General features: G+C 47.4%; 1 protein-coding gene across 1 annotated transcript in view; it reads right to left on the bottom strand.

Moving 5' to 3' along the window:
- Nucleotides 1-21,362, bottom strand: part of NELL1 (neural EGFL like 1) — a 3,594,225-nt gene that overhangs the window by 1,889,877 nt on the left and 1,682,986 nt on the right. The gene's annotated exons all lie outside the window — the stretch shown is intronic.

Raw genomic sequence — 21,362 nt, 5'->3', positions numbered from 1 at the left:
TACCACTTTTTTCTTTTTTTAGGGCGGTGGAAAGCGCAAGGTAATTTATTCTTTTTTTTTTAGAATTATTTGTCGTCTGTTGAGCCACCCTCTCCCCTGATCTTACCTGACCCCGCCGTCACTGGGCGGCAAACTCAGGGACCGCCCCGGGAGGTAACAGCTCTAGCTACGCCACTGGTTAACACAAAAGGGAAACATACTAAAAATACTGGACAAAAACTGTAAAAATACTGGACATCAGGTGGCTGGGCATAGTCCATCTGGTAAATGCAGGGGGGATTGCTGAGAAGTCTGGGGTGGAATGATGGTACTTCTGTGCCAACAGTGGACAGAACAGATCATATCAGAATGGTTAGTGAAAAACATAGATATAATGTCAATGCCCTTATTTTATTTCAAAAACATCTTTTGCTTGCAGAAAGATAATGCATATCATCTAGTCAATGTTTTGACTTTCAAAAGTAAAAGCGAAGATCCTGGTATATGTCTCTCTGATGCCCACATCACCCTTTCATTAATATAAAATGTTAGGTCTGTGGGTGGTCATTTGGGACTATATATGATTGTGTGACTCAGGTCATAATGTGTGATGTGGTCAAACCATTAAGCAGAAGATGCAAATAATATCTGTAACATGATTTTGGTTAGACAACAAGAGGTGGACTTTTCTTTAGCAAACAAAGCTGCCTTCGAGTACAGTTGCGTCCCCCCTACACACCTCTAAAGTGGAGATCAGAATAGTGTCTGTATTTTGGAGGTTCTTGGATGCGCTTAGAAGCCATTACTGCCTTGCACTTAACTCGAGGGTAGCTGCTGCTGAAATCCCAGGAGATACTGATCCGGGGAACCACAAATCCCACGATTAACATTGACACTCAAGCATGTATTGAAAAAGAGAGCTAGAATAGGGAGCAATCTGTGTACTCTGGCTCGCTGGTACAAGCTCCTCCTGCATGAGCCACCACCACTGTCAGGTACAGATGCACATCACCAGAGACAGGTGGAAATGCACAGGCGGTGTCTTCTTGATTGTGGATGGAGGCGTAGTTTCCCTGCTGTGAGGCACTTGTGACTGTGATTCTTGTGTCACTATGGGTGGTCAGCATGCCGTATGTCACATCTAGTGCTTTCCATGTTTTGGTCCTGTTTATGTGAGTTTTGGGGGGTTTGGTGAGTTGTGTTACATTTTGGGTGGTTGTTATGCCAATGTTAAATTTTCTTGCATAGATTTGAAGACGTTTGTAGGTAGATGTCACTTGGATGCTATTGAGCGTCAGAGCTGGTGGTTTGAAAATGCTATATATTTACTGAGTGAATCGCTGTGGGCTTCGTTGTTTGAAAATTCTATATATTTACTGAGTGAATCGCTGTGGGCTTCGTTGTTCCAAGCCCCTGAATACGGTTGCCTATTTTCTGTTGGATCTGTATGGGATACATCTCGATGTCAGGATACACCCGAGTTATTCATGTTTAGGATGGGCAAAGATGTGTGGTGTACATTTCTATAATGTCATCTGAGTGAATGTTTAATGGTATTAGGTCTTCATACGTCTGCTTTGTAAGGAGGTAAGAGTGATATATCCTGTGATGCGGTCTGTCTATTTTCTCTAGCCTAAGCTATGGGGGTTCCCATATCAAGTACCTGGTATATATCATGCAGAGCATGTTCTTAGTAGAATCCTCTGAGTGTCCAGTAGTAATATGCTGCAGATTAGAATACTTGCTGGGCAGAGCAGAGACGTTTTAAGACATGGGCAAAGTTGGCTCTGGTCCAGGGCCCCCTCCCTGATAGAGGTAGCTCTGTTCTGCAGAGAATCGTACCATAATGACCTTGAATAATCCTTAAACAGATTGTTTTAAATATCATTTTCCGTTAATTTATTTTTAATGGTAGTGAGAATACATTACAGACATTTTGCAGAACAATGTGCTTATGTTTAATGCAAAATCCAAAATCCATTTTTGGATCAAATGCGGCGTCACATATGAGAAATGAGGGGGTGTCACAGAGATTATTGGCAGTAATATTAGTGAGCTACTGCTGTGTTACAATATTGAAAACACACGTCATTGTCCCTGAATATTAGATGTAAACACATTAAGAATTTTGACAAGTATGCCAGTGACCGGGCCAAAGAGGACATGTAAGAGCTGTTTCAAACAGGGGCCCCTGTAGAGGGGCAATACCTCTAGGGCTAGGGCGGGTATAAGGCTGTTTTGGCCCAGGCATGAATAATGATACACCTTAAACTAGTGACTGCATATGTGCACTAGTTACGAGCGGCACGCGTACCTTTATTTATGACCTTTGGGCCGAGCCCGGCCCCCAGAGTGGAAACTGCAACATTTATTGATTGTGGTCGGATGGCTCACTAAATCCCGCATAACCTTTAATTGAAAAGAACAAAAAAAAATACATTTGAAAATACAAATGTACTGATGGTGGTCAACTCTCACATGTCCAGCACGATGCTTAGCAGACAAAGTCTCTCAGGCTCTGGTTGGGCTGAAGATTGGTCTTCAGACGATAGAGATGTTCTCGTTGTGTAATTGGCTCTTCAACCCTCACTGGAGTATCTGCTATTGGAGGGGTCTTCGATCCCCCCCAGACATGTCCTTTTGGGTAATTTCCCAGGTGTCTCTTTCAGGACTGTCAGGAAGAGCTTCCCCTTCCATGGCATTCGGCTCCCACATGGACACATCGTTCTCCTCATCACCTTCCTTAGGCCGTACTCCTGAAATCTTCTTGAACCAAAACACATTTCTTAAAACTACCACTCCTCCTCTAATTGTGGTGACCATCGTTCCTTTCAGTGATAATAGGCATCGTCGGGGGCTCATTGCTTGTGATTAGAAATGAGTGGCAATTCTTTACAATTTCTTCCACCAACCGATCCATTCCTGGAAAACCATGCCTTACTTTGGAGGCGTGCCTTTGTCTTGGCTATCTCTTGGTGGCCTTGGGTGCCAACTGCACAGAACGCCTCCAGAGGCTCTGAGGGTTCATGATCTTTTGGCTTCTCCACAAAAGTCCATCTGTGCTTTTGATTATCTCAACTCGTCATCTCACCATTTGAGTTCTCGCCTCTCTCTCCATATCTGTGAGACAGCCGACTCCTTCCAGAACGTTTCTCCATCGACGCCCCCTTCATGTTATGGATACAGCTGTCACCCTTGGTGGCCTCTATGACTTACACCTGGGAAAAAGATCTGAGACACACCAGGTCAGTGATCATTCTGTTGAAACCTTCCACTCTGTTATCCGACTCCTGCTGTGTCCTGGAATCTGCTGTGATGGGGTGACCCTACAGATAGTTGACAGGGTTATTCACCCCTGGGTAGTATGCTATGCCAAAGTTGTTTTGCTGCAGCTGGACCGGCCAATGTTCTATCCAAGGCAGCCAATTTCACTCAGTACCACAAAAAATGGCACCGGCGGCTTGTGATCTGTGACGACATAACGCTTATGACCACACAAGTAAATGTGAAAATAATGGCACAGTCAGCGGATAGCCAGGTCCGCTCTCTCAATTTGTGTGTACCTCATCTCTTCCGCTGAGAGCATTCAGATGGCATTTGCAGTAGGTACCCAATCTCCTGATGTATTTATTTGTAGTAGGACTGCCCCCAGCCCCACTAAACTGGCACCCACAAAGAACTCTGATTTTCTCCCAGGTCTAAAATAGGCCATTGTGGCCTCTTGCAGCAGTGCCTTTTTGACTTCATTGAATGATTGCGATGCCACACATGGGCCACTCCCAGGAAATGTCCTTCTTGGGCAATGCCCTCAATGGTTCTAAAATGGTCACTAGCAGGGGAATTAACCTACTGCAATAGTTGGCCATCCCCGGAAAACTGTGCACCTCCATTGGGTTCTGTGGGATAGCGGCCACTCTGGTGGCCTCGACCTTCTGCATATCTAACTGTAATCCATCCTTGGAGAACTGGTATCTTAAGAATTCTACTTTATTATCATAAAAAGAGCCTTTATTTTTGTGCATCTTCAGTCCTTGCTCCACTAAGCGATACATGATGGCCCTCAGACGCACATGATGTTCTTCCAATATGTGTGAGAAAATCAACATGTCTTCACTGACATGTATGACTCCCTCTAGCCAGGAGGGTGATTCCTAAATGGCATCCTGGAATACCTCCACTGCCAAGGACACCCCAAAGCTGAGTCGATGGAGCTGTCTCAGGCCCACATGTGTCGAAAAAGTTGTTATATCGGCTGGATTCTTCTAGCATTAACTGGTGGTACCCCAAATTAGGATCCACTTTGGAGAGCCACTTAGCCCTATTTATATCAGATACAATTTTGTCAATTGTTGGAGTGCTATGCCTTTCTCTTCATCTCACCTTGTTTGGCATTCTTTAATCCACACAGATTCTTATCACCCCCGGCTGTTTGGGTTTGGGGCAATTACCAATGGCAATACCCACAGGGTGGGACGAGATACTTTCTCTATCACGTCCGCTTGCTCCAAATTATCCAGCTCAGCCTCTCCAAGTGGGCAAAGATCAAAAGAAAAAGTGGCACAGAGCACCGGTTTGACAGTCCGGTCCATATGTAGCTTCACATGCACAGTTTTCAGACAACCTAGACCCTTGAAGAGCTCGAGAAATTCTGCCATGATCTCATCAGCGTACGACTGGTGGACGTTTTGCAAAAAGAACCAGACCTAAGTATTCCTCTATGTGGCAGCCTAACAGGGTGCCTTGAACTTTCTCGGGTGACATGGAATATCATCTGTGGTTTTATCTTCCCATGCTTGATTTCCACTTTTATTACTTCTTGCATGAGAATGGAGGTGGTGCCTTGGAAGCCATGAGCTCTTGTCCGGCTTCTAGACAAAGGAACTGTTCAGAACCAAGAGCGTTTACCGACACCCCGGTGTCATTGAGGGCTGCCATCGGCACTCTGCCGATTTCCACATGGCACATAGGTGGAGGCCTCCACTTTTGATTGTTGCAGCCTGTAAATGAGATGGTAAATACTTCTTCATCCTCTTCATCTTCGTCCAGCAGCTTGATCTGATGTTGCACCATCTGTGTTGGGTTACTTTCCTACTCTTCCTCCGACAGGTGCTTCGCCCTGCCATATTTCTTTCTTTTTGCACCATGCAGCTGACTTGCATTCTGGCACACTTTTATTTTGTCATCCACACTTCAGACAGGATTTCCCCCTGTCCGGGCACCCTCTCGGCGGATGACTGGTGAGCCTACAGTTTCTGCACATCTTCCCCTCCTGTTGGGCACTGGCTTCACCATATCCTCTCCCTGGCCACTTCCTTATGGCGTCCACAGGTTCTCCCTTGGTTTTCACATGGCCTGGTGATTTCAACGGGGCCGCAATGGCCGGGGCTAGCACAGATTCCATTTCACCAGCCCTGGCATCAGCCAACTCATGAGATTGTCATAGGATGATGATGAGTATGTCATCAAGCAAAATTTCAGGTTGTCTCAGAATCATCTTTCTGAGGTTGAATAATCAGCATACCAGGATGATTTGTGCTCTCATCTCCACCTGTTTGTCTATACCAGTGCACGTGCTGGGCAACTTGTGCAGTCGTGCGAAAAACAGGTCTATCCTTTTGGCATGCCTGATGCAGTTTAAAATGTTCGCAATCCAGATTTAATTGAGGGCTGAAGTGTCTATTCAGCACCCTCACCGCTGCTTCGAAGTCATCATTAGCACTAGTATTTGGCAAGTCCTCAAACAGCTCATAGAGTTCATCCCCCCCATGTGCAACATTGTTGATCATTTGACTGTGCCATCTGTTTCGCACGTGGTGCGAAAGTAATGTCGTAACTGCCCAATCCACTTCCTCAATCTTGGCGCGGCTGTCGCAGGGTGAGCAAATTGGCTGAAAGGTGGTAGCGTTGCAATGGTAGGGTGCAAGTAGCGTTCTGTTACTAGTTCCCCCTCATCATGTGCTTGGATCAACATTTCTGTGAGCTGAAGTTTGGGGATCAGATAAAACGCCTCTCATTGGTGCCAAATATAGTCCATGGTAACACCACCTGACACACTGTCCAGCACTATTTCCCACCACTTAGGCACAGTTGGGTATGGGGAGAAGTAGAAAACATCAATGCTATGGACCTTGCAGATTTCCTGGTTGTCAACTGCCCCATGTGCTCCTCTCCCTTCTCAAACTCCCCCAAGCCAACTGAAGTGCGTTCACCTCCTCACACAGCCACAAGGGGAAATCCTCTTCCTCCTCAAACCAGATGACTGTCAGGCATGCAGGGAGCCAGAATACATTCGTCATGATCCCCTCCAAAGCCACGCCCAGCAGCCGCTAACGTGCCTCCGGCGAGCCGTGCCAATCCTGCCAGCACCATGCTGGGCCTCACATCATCTCAGCCTCAAGTGAGACACACCAATGCTCCATAGGGGCTGCCCTTCAGCCCAGGACTCCTTCAGGCCGCTTGTTAGGAGCTGCCTCACAACATTCGCCACCCTGGCCTCCACACAGGCTGTGCAACCTCCACGACGGGCGCCGATCAACACACCGGGCAGCAGTGTGCACCGAGGGCAGGTACCCATTGGGACACCCATCAGCAGCAGGGTAAGACCCCTTGTAGCCAATGTAGAGGGGCACTACCCCTAGGGCTACAGCAGGTATAGCGTTACAACAAACAAATGATGGACGGAATGCTGACAATGCATACATTCTCCCCCAGTCAAGAGATCTGGGTTAAATCCATTGTTCTTTTGCCCACTACACCACCCCAGTTTAGACATGGCCAAATGCAAATCAGTTTTGACCCTGTGCCTCATGGGAACAGTCCAGCCCGAACTGCCAAGCCATGTCTTCCCTGGACCGGAATCAAGCATCCTAGGACCGGTTTCTGGCTATCAGCCGTCATCAGCCAGGATAGCTTGACTCCAGTGGCGTAGTGAGCACGGTTCCCACGTCTGGGAATACCCATCCCACTTAGGGCGAAAAGCGTTACAACAAACAAATGATGGACGGAATGCTGACAATGCATACATTCTCCCCCAGTCAAGAGATCTGGGTTAAATCCATCGTTCTTTTGCCCACTACACCACCCCAGTTTAGACATGGCCAAATGCAAATCAGTCTTGACCCTGTGCCTCATGGGAACAGTCCAGCCCGAACTGCCAAGCCATGTCTTCCCTGGACCAGAATCAAGCATCCTAGGACCGGTTTCTGGCTATCAGCCGTCATCAGCCAGGATAGCTTGACTCCAGTGGCGTAGTGAGCACGGGTCCCACGTCTGGGAATACCCATCCCACTTAGGGCGAAAAGCGTTACAACTACGCCACTGGAGTCAAGCTATCCTGGCTGATGACGGCTGATAGCCAGAAACCGGTCCTAGGATGCTTGATTCCGGTCCAGGGAAGACATGCCTTGGCAGTTAGGGTTGGACTGTTCCCATGAGGCACAGGGTGAAGACTGATTTGCATTTGGCCATGTCTAAACTGGGGTGGTGTAGTGGGCAAAAGAACGATGGATTTAACCCAGATCTCTTGACTTTTGTGAACCTGTGGTGGCCTTGCCTATGAAGAGACAGACATTCTGTCTAACATTTTGAGTTTACACCTGCTGTTTGTAGGCCTGAAGGTTCCTCCAATCATCTGAATTAATGCAATTCTCCATTAGTAGATAAAATATGTTTGTCCATACTTTTTCCAAAAGATCATAACCTTGAATTCCTTATCACTTCCATTTCTCAGTTTCACACAACATTCTTGTCTCGATGTTTAACATGCTCATATATTCTGACAATGATGTATACAATTGTAAAGCGTTAATGTTAGACTGTGTAGACATTTGATACAGTGTTTTGTAATTCAATGTGGCATGAAGCCACACTAAATAGGGTGGGCCAGATCTATGATGACCTGCAGTTCTCTGTGAACTAGCACTTTCGCAAATATTTTAATTTCAGTATTTATTAATGATCTAGGCCGATAAGAGGATCAGTGCTCAGGATGTCCTGGTTTATGCATGGTAAATTTAATGGAAAAGACATCGGGCCCAGTATTTTGCCCGAGTTCATTTCTGTTAAAGCCTCATCAACCTTTTATAAAGTAAGTAGAGAGTATAATTCCACTATCTGCAATGGGGAAATCTTTTGGATCAGAATATCACACAACATAGATAGTGGAGTACTCATTTGGGGGCTCCAGGGGGGGAGCTTATAAGCTACGATAGTATTCAGCAAAGGCTTCAGTGGAAGCAAAGCAGCGTGCTGTTTGACCCCTCAAGCATCTAGGATTTGGGGTAATATTCTAGAAGACATGTCTTTGGTGGCTAACCAGTAAAACACTTTGCTAGATTTATTGCCTAGTTCATAGACCCAGTGGACTTCATCTAGATCATTTTGAGGAAGGGTGGTTTTGGCCAAGTCCATCTCCCTGAGTTTGGTGTGATTGGAGTCTCCACACATTGGGCATCGAGTTGTAGGATTTAGGACTCTAGAGCTGTCATCTATTGGCACATTAAACCAGATTGGTCGCACACTGCTACACCTACCAGGTGTGTTCCCCCAATGAAAATGGTCCCTGAAGGTCAGCGTCGGCGGATACACCTATGCTCGAGTGTGAATGCAAGTATGCGTGGCGTGTGCCATCCTTGGCACATTGCTAGTTTCTGGCCATGGAGCAGGTACTTAGCCTTGCCCTTTACTGTGGCTTTACCCGCTGCCCACAAAGTGCCTGCAGAAGAGACGGAGCCCTGATTAGAGTCGAATTACTCCCTTATCTCCTCTGCAGGGAGATTAGAATAGTGGTGATTGGTCAGGAACCAGGCGCTAAGATGCCAAATTGGTCTATGGGTTACGGCGGGGCCCCCCACAGGGATGAAAACTGGACATTGGTGAGAAAGGCCACGAGGAAGGAACTCCATTGCCGTTGTGTGAAGAAGGTCAGTGGTGGTAAGCAACAAGTCAATGTGGGATAGAGTTTTATGGACTGACCAAGTATGCATGTATTCCCTCACCTGTGAGTGCCACACTCTCCACGCATCACAGATGTCTAAGGAGTTCATCCAGTACATCAGTGACCTGGTACTGGTAGTTCGATGGGCTGTGGGGCCGGCAATGGAATCCCTGATCAGGGTCCAGGACTGCATTAAAATACCCAGTGGGAAACCTCAGGAAAAGTGCCAGACGATCATTCAGAGGTCCCCTAAGCAATGGTGAAGGGATAAAGACACTACATAGGTTACAGTGAGTGCCCCCCAGGGCTCCCACTACACCAATAAATCCACACTGTGGGTCTGTATGGGTTTTTGTATGGACCATGGGAAAGGACCTGAGGAGGAGTATTGCCACGCCTCTCGCACTTCTGGAGAATCCGGCATGAAACACTCAGGCATATTTACAAGAACTTGACGCCACCGTATCGTCAATTTTTTGACGTTACTGCAGCTTTTTTTATTGTCTCATGTACAAAGTGCCATTAACTGCAGTTAGCGGCACTTTTCCAGAATGAACGTTCATTTCAAGCTTGCCACTTCTGTTTGCGGGACTTAATGAAAATAAGATACAAGGTAAGCGTTCCCGTGCAAAAACTGCCACTAACCCCACTTTGTGATATTTACAATTAAATTTCCGTCTGGTGATAACCCCCCAAATCTGCTAATAAGTCCAATTAGAGGCAGTTTTTTAAGACTAGAAAATAGCTGGTTTTAAAATTTGTGCAAACACCTGGGGCTCCTTTCAGAGGTTTTGGTGCTGGAGAGCAAGGAATGAAAAAGGCAGGAATGGGCCCTATCACTAAGCAAGGGCACACTCCTGGGCCTCATCCATGAAAAGAGTTGTAACGCTTTAACAAAACAGTGTTGCAACACTTATCACTGTGCCCTTCTTGTGACACCATGGATACGCCGTATTTACTGTACGGCGCTCCATAGCGGAATTAATGACAAACGTCTGGAATCCTGACGAATCTGTTAGCGCTAAAGTCACGCATTAAGGCAGTTGTGTCACAAGCATGACACATCTCAAGCAATGGATGGGGCCGGCCTATCCCTATGGCACTGTGTCATCCCTACACCTGCCATGATGCAGGTGTAACGTTCTGACGTAGTGGCGCCCTGGAATTGTTGCAGTGAAATCTGATGGATTTCACTGCGCTACTCCTATGAGGCTTTGTTGCGTGGGAACGCCCACCCTGCATACATCATACCTGATGAAGGTATAATGTGTCACATGACTTCACAAGGTCACGCATTTGCCTAGATGCATGACTTTGTAAATATGGAGCAATGTGGTGCAAAATTAACGCTGCAAGCACGTCAAGAAATTGATGAACCGGCTGCTTTAAACTTTCAGAAGGGGCTTATGAATGAGCCCCCCTGCATTTTTCCCCTACCTTGACGTACAATGGCTGCCATGCGCCAATGCAGGCATCCTTACACCATGGTGTTGCGGAGGTGATTGATGTTGTTCAGGAAGGGACACCTACCTGCACAAAACTTATCAATTCAGGGTATTCCCTCTTCCTCTGTGTGGTGTCCGTTGACGGAGGATTTGAAGGTTGTTTGAGTTTCAGGATATGTTTGTGGCTCCATCTCTTTGTGAGATGTCTGCAGGTGCGTCTGGACTAGTGGAGGGTGGGAGTAAACCAGCTGACCTTCTTGAAGTGCTGTTTGCCTGGTCTTTTCTTGAGGGGTGCCAGGGTGTAAGTGCAGTTGGAGGTCTATCGGTGGATGTTGCATGCTGTGGTGTTGGTATCTGTAAGCGTTGGCAAAGTGGTGGTGCAGAGGGAGTTAATGAGAATTTCTTCAGTGGCCTTGATCCAGCTGCAATGGGAGGCGATGATGGCAGTGGAGTACTGTAGGCACGATGAAGGCGTGATGTATACAATGATGGTCGGTCCGGGAGAGTTCTGTGGTGTGACTGTAGATGAAGTTCCCGCTGGCGGAGAAGACGGCCTCGAGCAAGTCTCGTGCTCTTTGGGTTGGTGCAGTGACTAGCTGCTTGAGTCCGATGTTGGTGAGGTTCCCCAGGAGGGAGGCGGTGTTCTGGTCACCGGTGTTGTCCAGGTGGAACTTGTGGTTTCTGAGTAGGATGTAGTTGGTGGATTGGAAAGCCTGGGGTGGCTTGAGGCCTACAATGGGAATGCTGAATGGGGGTTGGTGGCCCGGGGAGTCTGTAGACAAGGGTGCAGCAGAGGGTGGTGTTGGGGTTAGTCCGGATCTGGAGTTGGAGGTGTTCCATGGTCTCCGTTGGGTGGTCAGTCGGAGTATGCTTTTGTAGACAATGGCAATGCCGGACGGTCCGCATAGTCCGGAGCTGAGGTTGGTCCAGGTTTCCATGAAGAAGGCGATGTCTGAAGAGGTGAAATCAAGGAGGTCCCAGATTTCTGTGGCGTATTTGTGGAGGGACTGCACGTTGAGGAGGATGCAGTTGAGCCAGTCGGTGCGATGTTGGTCATCTGGGCGGCAAGAGGCGCTGGTGTGCTGATGCGGCAGGGGGTGTGTTTGCAGTTTCAGCAGGCACAGGGTGCAAGGGTATTATTGGAGGATGCAAGATGGCAGGCAGCATGAGTCTAGGGTTGAGAGCAAGGAAGGTGCTGGCGTCGTAGTGGTGGAGTGTCCGAGAGGCAGGGTCCCTGATGCTGGGCATGGTACAGGGGCGGATGGACGCAGACGGACTTGCCTTCGGCACACCAGCGGCATGCCCGCTGCGCATGGCCGCACAGCGTCTGCCATTAAGTAGTGCTGCAGGGGGCTGGACAGCTGGAAGGTGGGCGTGAAATGCGGGAAAGGTCACTTGGGGGGGTGGGGATGCAGGAGATTGGAGCAGCAATGAGGGAGAGGATAGCGAAAAAGAAACTGCAAAAAAACACAGGAAAAACAAAGCCAAACAAAGCAAAGAAAAAAAAGACAAAGGTAGAAAAGCAATGAAGAAGAGCAGAAAGATGAACAGGAACAGCAGAAAAGAGGGGCAGGAGGGCAGTCAAGCTGCAGAGCAGTGACACTCTACCACTGAACCCCCAGGGATGAGGCACAGGCAGGAGACTGCAGGTGGAAGAGGGACTCAAACACCTGACCTCCGGGTCAGAGGAAACAGCAGTAGCAGATAGGGACAGCATCAGCAGCACCCAGACGGCGCAGCACTGTGGGAAGAGGAAGTCCACCATTGGTTAGTCCCCCGTACACCCAATAGCAAACTAACAGGGGGCAAAGAAAGACAGCACCACCTGGTTGCCTCTTCCGATCTAACAGTGGCAACCAGATTCCGTGTTCCCCAGTACCCCTGCGAGTAACGGAATACCCTAGGGCCTGGGCCAGTACCGGCCTGTGCCCCTGGCACCCACTGCCACCAATGGCCGATCTGAGTGACTTGAGCCAGTTAGTGGAGTCCCGTACCAATCTTGTACGGTGCCCTCGGTGATATAGGTCAGCCACGGTGGAAGGATTGCTCAGGGCACGGTGTGCGTCACCCACAGGCACTAGGCCTGGGCCCGACTTACCCGCAGTCCTCCTCTGCTACACATCCCACCTTCTCCGCACCTGGACATTGACACCGCAGCTCAATGCGCTGCACTCTCTCCAAATCTGTGACTCAGCCAGCAGGAGTCTTAGCCAAGCGTTTTTTCTTAAGCCTGGGTATAGCAGTCACCACCAAGTCTGCTGGGAACTTCCTGAATCAGGTGATGAAACAGGGCCCCTTTTGCAGCACTCCCACCACACAAGTTTGGTGCAGCTTAGGGGCCTCACCCTCCACATCGTCCGGTCAGCGCAACATCCTCCGACCTGTGATGCAAAAAGGCGCTGCCCGCCATTGATAATCTCCTCAGTGCACTCCGGTGTAGTAGTGGCGCCTGGTATGCAAAGCAGACCTCCCTATATTGGTGCGCAGGAGCGCCTCTAAAGTTCACAGCTTCAAGGGGTGCCAGGCGGTCTTCTCACACAGGGTAGCAACGTGTCTCCAGGCGACCTGCCAGACTTCTCAAAAGGTAAGGGCGATCGCCGACACCTCAATGTCTACCACCACGGCCCAGCACCTCCACAGCAGCTCTGCCTCCCACTTCAGGTCACAGACACAGGCCCCGCAAGGCCTATGGGCCATGGGGACTGTCTCTGGTTTCAAGATTTTGGCTGCCATGATATTGCAAGGAGGGCACCATGAAAAGTGATGCATCACTGTTTTTTCCAGAGATGAACCTTGTTTCATAACTGGCTGTTGGGAGGTTTTGGGCGGCCGTTGCTCTGTGTTGCACTTGCCTCTGGCTGCTCCATTCTGCATTCCATTGGTTTTATTTCCTATTTTTCATTGGAGGTGGACTTATAGGCTATTTTTGCCTCTAGAGGCTAAATAAGTCAAGTTGGGCTGACTAATGTGAGTTTTTTTTCCCCTAATGGGCATTTGTCACTTTTCTCTCACTAACGTCAACATTTTTATCGCCTTAACGCTAGTGTTAGCTGCAGTTTTCACCTCGGCTAGCTGTAACTATCGCAAATACATCTGTAACAGGGTGATAGTTTTGGCGATAGGCTGTGTTAAGAAAACTGCCGCTAAATAATGCTAATGCTAGTTAGCGGCAGTTCTTGTAAATATACCCATATGTCTTGTCTATCAACTCGGGCAGGGTTGTAGTTAACTTCAAACAAACCAACTAAAACAGTAGCTCACTCAACCCACCAACCCCCTGCTACCAACTCAGAGTCATATGTCACTCACAAAATTCCAGAAAAGCCAAACAACATTTCTATTGCATGAGAGAGTCACTGTGGACCTCCAGATTCCTAAGAATGGTAAGTTCAGTGCCGTCCCTCTTTCTCATTATTTTTATTTATTTAAAACACTTTAAAAGCACACCATCACCTAGCAGATATCCTGGTGCTGAGGGCTTATGTATAAACAAAGTACATACTGCGGTCATGGGTGGGTATCACTTATCCTAGAATTGCACAAGTAATAGCTAAGATTTTAGGTCTTTTCTAACGTGTAGTAGATACATTAAGGACTTTAGAAGGTGCAGGAAGCTTGTTCCAGAGCTGAGCTGTTCTGATCATAAAGGCTCCACTATACATAATGCTGTATCTCCCATTGAGGCCCTGTAACAGCAAATGGGGGTTGCACAGCATTCATCAATCATTCTCTGTGCTGAGCGTTGCCATCAGAATCAATCGTGCTGTGAGTTAACTGTGGGCCCGGTAGTGGCTCTCTCAGGCAGTCTGATGATGGGGTTTCAATCACATGGTTCAACTAAGCCTGCTGCAGCGGATCTGTCTCTGCTCCGGAGGAGTCTGGAGATCTCCAAGATACCTCTTGATGGTTGCAGAACTGTGTCTACCATCTTTGTCTAAAGCGAGGGATGATTGACTTCGTCACCTTGGCTACCCTTGGTCCCGAGGGCAGGCTCAGTTGCAAGTCAGAGATCGTAATAGACGTGTAGACTGGTATTTCAGGTCTCTGGTCTTCCACACTTTGCACAGTATTGAATCGTGGTCCCAGAAATTGAATAAGGGCTATCAGTGGTTGTGGGAGGGCTCCCAGTGAAGGTTTTGGAGCTAGAGATCTATGGGAGCACTCCAGGACCAACCATGGCAAAAGGAGCTTGATCAGGATTCAGAATTTCAACCAGGTTTCCAGATATTTCTCGGGTTCTATGCACCCCCAAGACTTTAGATCACTTTTGGAACAAGACAAACCTTTGCAGAGGAGAAGAACCATGGAAGCTGCAGGAGTTTGGACTTCCCCCCACCCCCCTGCCAGTGTGCTGTGTTGCTGGGTTGGCCTGCAGTGGTTTCTTTATTGCCAAGAAAAGGAGAAGGAACTTTTAAAGAACTTTTATCATCTTTCAGAATATTACTCCAAGGGCTTGATTTGAGCTTGCCTCCTGACCGAAGTCTCAGGGATACCACTTCACCCCTTCTGTTTGCTTGCATCTGGAACTTGCTGTTCTAGTTGCTATAGAAGGATTTCTGCAACACCGACACAGGGGAGCGATGCCGTTGTCTGCATCGAAGCCGTGAATGCTGCTCCGACTTGCAATATGGACCCGACGCCAGCGAATGACATCGTGAGACTGCCATAGTCCGCTCCGACTTGCGATGTAGGTCAGACGCCCGCTGCTGTGCCGCATTGACTCCGAAGCAGACATCCTCGTGGAGCCGATCGTCGAAGTGGGTGGTCAAGAATCCATCGACATCATGATATCGTACGTCACCTCCTCTCTGGTCAGGAACGGACGCCTCCCCTGCCTGTGCAAGCATCCAGGTCCAGACGCATCATCTCCCCCGAAACAAGGAACCGACGCCGCAGCGCCAATGACGCCGCACCTCCCCGATGCCATGAGCTGTCTTTGTTTTCGCTTTTTCAAGGTACTATTCTTTGGGGGTCTGTTTTGACGCCGGGCCCGATGCCGCGCACCTCGCGGTCGGCGCCGTAGTTTGGGATTTTTACGTGAATAACCTATTTTTGAACTATTTCTACCATCTTGAAGTATTATTTGCGACTACAGTATTGTGGATTTTTGTTGTTTGTGGTCTTGTGTTAAGTCTATGTAAAGAATACTTATTTTTACACAACCCGGTGTGGTGTCTATCTGTAGTGTTTTCACTGTATTGCTGTATGTGTTCACAAATGCTTTACACACTGCCTCTGACTGTCTGCTCGTGCCAAGCTACCAAGGGGGTGAGCAGGGGTTATCCAGGAGTGTAATCCCCTTTCCCTGACTAGAAGCAAGGGTCCCTATTTGGTCAAAGGTGCAAGCCATTGCCAACTAGAGACCCCCAGTTCTAAAAGAGTGCATGAGAGGCCTGTCATTCTATTGATTTGGTAAGTACGCCTCATGCACATTCCTGGAAATGTAACTCTTACTCATCTAAACTTTAAATCTTATGGTTTTGTCATTATGCAGCTTTTTTAAGAAAGTATTTTTGAAAGTTTAAGAATCTCCTTCCATGAGATCATTATGTATAATAATGAACTGCAATTATTAAAATCGGAATTTAGAGATTTCTACATAAGCACTTTCTTGTTGACAAATTGTTTAGTTGTTGAATAGTTATTGATGTAATATTATTGTTGCCAAACTTTCATAAATATTTTAGACATAAACTTGCATAGATTCAACTGAGGCCATTATTTCAAATATATCAAAATGGTATGGTTGTGTGGTATGGCTGTGTATGAGTTAATAAAAATATTAAACTGATGGAACAATACTTCTGTACAGGAAAAGCCTCTGTACGCAGACTTGCAAATAAATAAGCATGATTGATAGCTGATTGGGGAACACATTTTTTGCACTTTATAGAGATTGCCTCACCCCCTAAAGTTCTCTCTCCACTAATGAAAATGAAAGGATGAAACAAAAGCTTTTTGTGAAAAGCAGAAAAAAGGCTTTACTGCTATTTACATGAAATGTGAAAGAGCTTGTCTTATTTGGTTAATGTACCAGTATTCAGATTTTGCATTACTGGATGTGCATTATCAACATAAAATGTTATCGGCAGCTCAGTAAATAACGCATTAAGAAAAATTCCACAAAATATCATGATTTGCTATTTTGCTCACAGTCTTCCAGACAGATCAATAGGTTATGTTACACTGGTTGTGTAAACTGTAAGGATGAGAAAGCATGCCTTAGATTCAAGAAAAAACATCAGCAAGTTGTATGACAATCGATAAGTGTTTAGATTATATTCCTTATGCTAATGGGTAGAGCTCTTTAGAAGGATTCAGCATTTACATTGTGTGATTGTGAGAAAGTGCCTCTTTTTACGTGGTCATCCTGCATTTTTTTGTGTACCGATGTTGTTAGTTTTTTAACAATGCAGACTGGGACACTGTAGTCCAGACCCAGTGCATGTGCTCTGACCCATAAAATGTGGTAAAATTGGCTATTCCCCAATTTACATATTTAACTTCTCAATAAACCCACAGAAAATGGTGTAAGAAAATATAGAAATGTAACTCTTCCATGGATTGCAGTTCCTATTGTGCCATTCACTAGGCTGACAGGGAAAATATGGTTGTAGCTTTTAAACCGGCAGGCAGACCTGTAAAATAAACCTTTTTGACAGGAGGGAAACCCTACCCCTAAATATTAAGTAGGGCACTGTTAAGTAGGTCTTGAAACCCAACAAGGCAGGGTTCCGGGTATTTAATTACAGTGCTATTTTTATTGTTAGGGCTGGAGCTTGTTCTATGAAGAAAAGTACCGTTAATATGCTAAGTCTGTATAGTGGGTGTGGAATAAGCTACAGCGATGGATGAACTCCTGGTTTTAATATTTCTTAAACAAACAAATCAGTGGTGAAGTTGGATTTTTCATAAATATACAGGAAACCGAGCTTTTAAAAAGCTCTGCTTTTTCTTGCTGAATCTCCTGCAGCTAGCCTGTCAGTGCTGGTTTTATGAAGTGTGAAATACTGCTTTTAGAGCACAGGCAATGGCTTGGGAGTGGCAGGGTGGCTCAGGGGAGGAAAGTGACTCAGGTTAACCCAATCTCGGCAGTTTGGGAGTGATAGGGAAATCCAGGAGGAAAGAGATTGTTTGGTCCGAAAACAGACTTTAGCCTCCTTGTTTTAGTTTTAGTGGATAATGGTGCTGGCACAAGAATCAGTTTAGAGGGTGTGATTGGGAGACGCCTGCTCATTACTTTAAACATGTCCCCTGGTGTGCCACAAGCTTCCTCCAGGGGCAGAACTATTTTGTCATGTTGGATTTTACTGAGAATGGTGCACTGTGGGATAGATTGAAGTGACATGCATTTAGTCAAACCATTCCATACCTGTCCACTCCACTCTTTATACCTTACCTGAGCCACATCCCCTTTTCTGGTATAGTTTGCTAATCTCCATCTTCCTTGTGCTCAGTCACAGTTCTGCACATTCTCTGCACTTCATTTTCATTTTTCAATATGCGTTCTCATTTCCTAAATCTTGGGCATATACAATGTGTTTATTTCTCCAATTACTGTTTTCAGTAGGGTAGTTTATTCAAGTCACATGGTGAACTTCCGTTTTTTAAAGCTGATGCACATAATGGCTGGACTTGCCTTGCATTGGTGCATTGATGCTAAATATGCATCCACTGTTCTGTTGTAATTAAAATGTGCAATCACGGGCGAGAATAGTTCTATGTCATCAGGGCCATAAACAGCGCTAGACATTTTTTGAAACTAACCTCGTTCCCTCACTTTTTTCCCTTTCATATATCTCCTCTTTCCGTCTCATATTATATCCCTCACTCCGTTCATCCTGTCTCTTGCTGCTCCCATAAACCTCAGGAACCTGCAGACAGAGGTAGTGACATTCCACCTTCAAAGACTGGCCTCCAATGATGTCAGCCACTGGAAGGAAATGCAGGGCGGGTTAAATGGCCACATGTCAACAATCACTGGATCTCTCTGCGTGATGTGCAAAAGCGAGGGCGGCGTTTTCCAACATGCATCCATCGGGGAACTATCTATTCCATATTTGCAAGACTGCCAATCCTTTTAGACGTATATACATTTATTTCATATGGATTGTCTGAAAGTCTGGCATGGAATGGGCCCTATAAATCAAAGTTGGGCAGCCCTGAACTTAATTATGATGGTAGCGACAGGAACAAAATGAAGGTTCGATTGCCACTCATGAGATTGCCATGTTCACGTGCCAACTTCCAGGGGAACCATATTGTATTGTAATTGCATTTATACAGCGCCTAGTACCTCTGATGAGGCGTCGAAGCGCCCTCTGTAGGACGCCCTGTGAAACGGCAGGCAGGGAGGCCCGAGAGTCGGGTAATGGTGCGGCCCCGGGGGTGTCCGACTTGAGTGCTTTATCTGCATACAGCAGCTTAGATTTTAAAACATCATTTATTTGTGTTTAATCTCCTTGTGCGCCGCAAGTGCCCCTGGCTTCCCGCTGCTCAATACACGGAAGAGGCAGGGTCCCGAGTGCAGACCTGTCAATGCCGGGGTCAATACGCGATTACCATTCATTAAGGACCGCGTGCCTGGAATGTTACTGTGAAATGTTATAACAACCAGTGCCTGGTTCTCTTTAACGATTCAGGTGCTCGAAGTAATCGAAGTTACTGATCGCGCCAAAGGAGCAGGGCAGGCAGAATTTAAGAGAACTTGTCATCATAGCTTTGAGTTTTCAGCAGAAAATACACAGGCAAGATAAGCATAGTGCAGAGAGCACACGGGTAACGCATGCAGCGAGAACAAAAAATGAATGAGTGTGAGGGAATGTTGCTGGCATTGTTTAAGGCAAAACCAAGCTGTCACCTGACCCAAAATGCCACGTGGGTGACTAAGCCACGTTCCTAAATCATCATCGCACAGAATAACTGGACTTGTAGGCCCAGGTTGAGAGGGTGAAAAGTGAAACTACAAGATCAGGCGCCCTCTACCTTCAGCCAGAGCTCTTCCAGCCAGCGCTCCTAAGACCAGGCGCCCTCTTCCTTCAGCCAAAGCTCTTTTATCCAGCGCTCCTTACATCAGGCGCCCTCTTCCTTCAGCCAAAGCTCTGTTATCCAGCGCTCCTTAGATCAGGCACCCTCTTCCTTCAGCCAGAGCTATTTTATCCAGCGCTCCTAAGATCAGGCGCCCTCTTCCTTCAGCCAAAGCTTTTTTATCCAGCGCTCCTTAGATCAGGCACCCTCTTCGTTCAGCCAAAGCTCTTCCAGCCAGCACTCCTAAGATCAGGCGCCCTCTTCCTTCAGCCAAAGCTCTTTTATCCAGCGCTCCTAAGATCAGGCGTCCCCTTCCTTCAGCCAAACCTCTTCCAGCCAACTTTCCTAAGATCAGGCGCCCTCTTCCTTCAGCCAGAGCTCTTTTATCCCACGCTCCCAAGATCAGGCGCCCTCTTCCTTCAGCCAAAGCTCTTTTATCCAGTGCTCCTTAGATCAGGCGCCCTCTTCCTTCAGCCAAAGCTCTTTTATCCAGCGCTCCTTAGATCAGGCGCCCTCTACCTTCAGCCAAAGATCTTCTAGCCTGCACTCCTAAAATCAGGCGCCCTCTTTGTTCGGCCAAAGCTCTTTTATCCAGCACTCCTAAGATCAGGCGCCCTCTTCCTTCAGCCAGAGCTCTTTTATCCAGCGCTCCTAAGATCAGGTGCCCTCTTTCTTAAGCCAAAGCTCTTTTATCCAGCGCTCCTGAGATCAGGCGCACTCTTCATTCGGCCAAAGCTCTATTACCCAGCACTCCTGAGATCAGGCGCCCTCTTCCTCCAGCCAAAGCTCTATTATCCAGCGCTCCTAAGATTAGGCGCCCTCTTCCTTCGGCCAAAGCTCTTTCATCCAGCGCTCCTAAGATCAGGCGCTCTCTTCATTCGGACAAACCTCTATTATCCAGTGCTCCTAAGATCAGGCGACCTCTTCCTTCAGCCAAAGCTCTATTATCCAGCGCTCCTAAGATCAGGCGCCCTCTTCCTTCAGCCAAAACTCTTATATCCAGCGCTCCTAAGATCAGGCACCCTATTCCTTCAGCCAAAGCTCTTTTATCCAGTGTTCCCATGATCAGGCACCCTCTTCCTTCAGCCAAAGCTCTTTTATCAAGCGCTCCTTAGATCAGGCGCCCTCTACCTTCAGCCAAAGATCTTCTAGCCAGCGCTCCTAAGATCAGGCGCCTACTTCGTTCGGCCAAAGCTCTTTTATCCAGCGCTCCTAAGATCAGGCGCCCTCTTCCTTCGGCTAAAGCTCTTTTATCCAGCGCTCCTGAGATCAGGCGCCCTCTTCGTTAGGCCAAAGCTCTTTATCCAGCGCTCCTAAGATCAGGAGCCCTCTTCGTTTGGCCAAAGCTCTTTTATCCAGCACTCCTAAGATCAGGCGCCCTCTTCCTTCAGGCAGAGCTCTTTTATCCAGCGCTCCTAAGATCAGGTGCCCTCCTCTTTCAGCCAATGCTCTTTTATCCAGCTCTCCTAAGATCAGGCACCCTCTTCGTTCCACTAAAGCTCTTTTATCCAGCGCTCCTATGATCAGGCGCCCCCTTCCCACAGCCAAAGCTCTTTTATCCGGTGCCCCTAAGATCAGGCGCCCTCTTCCTTCAGCGAAAGCCATTTTTTCCAGCGCCCCTAAGATCAGGCGCCCTCTTCCTTCAGCCAAAGCTCTATTATCCAGCGCTCCTAAGATTAGTTGCCCTCTTCGTTCCACTAAAGCTTTTATCCAGCGCTCCTAATATCAGGCGCCCTCTTCCTTCAGCCAAAGCTCTTTTATCCAGCGACCCTAAGATCAGGCGCCCTCTTCCTTCAGCTACAGGTCTTTCATCCAGCGTTTCTAAGATCAGGCGCCCTCTTTGTTCAGCCAACGCTCTTTTATCCAGTGCTCCTAAGATCAGGTGCCCTCTTCCTTCAGCCAAAGCTCTTTTATCCAGTGCTCCTTAGATCAGGCGCCCTCTTCCTTCAGCCAAAGCTCTTTTCTCCAGCGCTCCT

The sequence above is a fragment of the Triturus cristatus genome, chromosome 3_1 (genome assembly GCF_964204655.1).
Source record: "Triturus cristatus chromosome 3_1, aTriCri1.1, whole genome shotgun sequence".
In the NCBI taxonomy this organism is placed as follows: domain Eukaryota; kingdom Metazoa; phylum Chordata; class Amphibia; order Caudata; family Salamandridae; genus Triturus; species Triturus cristatus.
Note: the sequence above shows the minus strand (reverse complement) of the source record. Positions and strands in the feature narration are given on the sequence as shown.